This window comes from Lepidochelys kempii, chromosome 14, assembly GCF_965140285.1.
Source record: "Lepidochelys kempii isolate rLepKem1 chromosome 14, rLepKem1.hap1, whole genome shotgun sequence".
In the NCBI taxonomy this organism is placed as follows: domain Eukaryota; kingdom Metazoa; phylum Chordata; order Testudines; family Cheloniidae; genus Lepidochelys; species Lepidochelys kempii.
In genome coordinates, this window is record NC_136393.1 from 23,888,996 (window position 1) to 23,891,706 (window position 2,711).

General features: G+C 56.5%; 1 non-coding gene across 1 annotated transcript; it reads right to left on the bottom strand.

The window, feature by feature from the left end:
• Positions 1-1,670: 1,670 nt before the first annotated feature.
• Positions 1,671-1,744, bottom strand: TRNAN-GUU (transfer RNA asparagine (anticodon GUU)). Its single transcript has one exon. It is a non-coding gene; the product is annotated as a tRNA-Asn (tRNA).
• Positions 1,745-2,711: the final 967 nt, after the last annotated feature.

The following is a 2,711-nucleotide window of genomic DNA, read 5'->3' on the forward strand; positions in this document are numbered from 1 at the left end:
CAAATTGCCTCACAGTACTTTCTCTTGAATAGGCTACATAGAAAGTGACACTGACGATTATAAATCTTAGTGTCAAAAGGGGGATTATGTTGGAACATATTAAAGAAGTTCTGTATTAAAATCACAAATGAGTTTGATTCCCCAGAGTTTAAATTCCAGGGTATTACTAATTAAGAGGTCTCTTGGTTTTTGGTACTGTTTCTCTCCCTCTATGTGTGAAACTTGCAAGCTGCTAACTGTGTTAGTACATTCTAAGACAGAGTCTGTTCTCAAAGCAATTCACAGAGAGAGAGACTCAAAGCAATACTCTAACAACAGAAACAGCAACCAGAGACTCCCCGCCCTTTTGTTGTATTAACAATTTTGATTAAAATACAGATAGAGGATGTATGTGGATGGATGCTTGGTGTGGATAATAACTGAATGATCAGGGAGGTGCCAGCCTAAGAATCCAGTGTCCATCGGCTGAAGAAGGCATCAAGTGGAAATAACCAGAGGACCCCCCGGAGGGCAGACTGGAATCCACCCAACAGCCTCAGGAATGGGAGAACCAAAGAACAAGATAACATCCTGGAGCCGTCAGGAATGTGCTATCTGCTGATTGATTCAGCAACAGCATGATGAAGCAATTCCCATAGACTGGCATAGGAAGAAATTCCTGTAAAAATAGACTCTAAAAAGTGAGAACTTTGGGGGTCTGATTCTGCAAACCAACTTCCAGGAGCATCAGATGAGCATCTGACAAGGCCCTGCTCCCTCCTCATGTCCAGGCCACCTGGCCAGTGGCTTGGTATGAGCAACTCTAAGGCTGGTAACTATGATAACAACCTTGCAGAACCTGTGTGTGTGTGTTTGTATGACTGAATGTGTGAATAAATATGAGATTGAATGGAATGTTATAACTATAACTAACTGCTTACTATGATTCTTTCTGTATTCACAGTAAATGTGGTATTTTGCCTTTTTCCCTTTAATAAGATCCTGCTGGTTTTTATTTTATTGGTACAACACCTTAACCCTCCTTCCATCTGGTCAGCGCACAGCCCCCTCCCCAATAGACCCCGCCCGACCCCCTCCGCAATACCCCCACCTAATCAGAGCACAGCCCCCTCCCCAATAGACCCCGCCCGCCCTCTCCCCCATCTGGTCAGCGCACAGCTCCCTCCCCAATAGACTCCGGGTTCTCCAGTGTGATCGATGCACCCACCCAGCTCTTCTCCTCCCACCCAACCCGGCACCTCCCTGCTCGCCCCCTCCCAGTTCCATGCACAACACCAGCCCCTCCTCACCTGCTGGCGGAGACCCCCAGCCCCTGATCGCTCCCCGGGCAGCCGGAGCCCGGCTCGCAGATCGCCCAGGCTCGTGTCCCCTGGAGCCAGAGCCCCCCCGGGGAGTGGGCTCAGAGCGACCCCGGCAGGCAGGCAGAGGGAGCAGCGAGGGGACAGGCTGCCCCGCCGGGAGCCGCCAGGCTCGGGGAGAGGGTCCCACGGCTGCAGCCCCGCTCAGCTGGGCAGATCAGCAACACCGAAGGGAAACGCACCCAGCTGTCTGCCCCCGGGGAGCGGGCGAAGAGCAGAGGCTCCAGCCGCTCAGGATCCCGCAGCACTCCCTGCTCTTGTGTCGCTGCCTCTCGGGCTTATGGCTATCCCTACCCCCCCAAAGCAGGTCCGCGTCCCTGGGTGGGCTCGAACCACCAACCTTTCGGTTAACAGCCGAATGCGCTAACCGATTGTGCCACAGAGACTGGGCAGCCAGGCCCCAGGCAGGGAGCAAGCGGCCATAGCCAGCTGCTGGGGAGAGCCTGGCTGGGGAGGGGCGGCAGCCCAGTCCCCCCCACACTCGGCTTTCCGGGGCAGTGGAAGTACTTAAAAGTGTGTGTGTTGGGGGGTGGGGGGGGAGCACTGATGCCCGAACCGGGGCCCCGCCCCCTGCACCACCCTTTCCCCTGAGGCCCTGCCCCCTCTCTCCTCCCCCCCCCCACACCTTACAATGTGGAAGTGGGAATACAGGCGCTGGGAGGGGTGTGTGTCTGTCTGTCTGTCTCCTTCTCTCCCCAGCTTGCGGAGAGGCTCTGACCCACCCCATCCCTTCCTCTCCCTCCCCCCAGTTGTCTTTTGCCCCCTCCCCCAATACTAAAACAGACAAGTTCTTATAATAAAAAAAGGGACTAGGGGCCCCCCCCTTGAGCTGCTGGGGGCCCCAAGCAATTGCTTAGGCTGAGCCTCTCTGTGTATACCCAGGGCTCTGAGTGTAGGTAGCCCAGCCCGGCACATGTGCCTCAGTCTCCCCGTACCCTGCACCACCACCTCCAGCTGTCAAAACTGAACTCACCTGGGCCTGGGCCCCCCTGCCGCCCTGCCCCGGAACTGTACACCCTTCTCTGCCCCGGCCCTGCTGGCTCCCCCTGGGGACGACACTACTCTTCCTGGTTCCACACTGGCTGGGCCATGGAGCTGCCCCCACAAGAGTACCCCCACCCCAAGATCAGGAAAGACTGTGACCAGTGAGGATCTCTGGGCGCTGACCCCGCTGAGCTGAGCCCTGGCCGGTGCAGCTTGCCCGGCACTGTGCGGATCCCCCGATGGGTCTCCGGGGGCACAAAGGAGCCAGGCAGGGGGCACATTAGTGTGTGCAACGGGGGTGGGCTGAGGCTGCGGCTGGACTTGGGGAGAAATGTGGGGAGGGGGGTTCCCTGGTACATTTAACAAGAG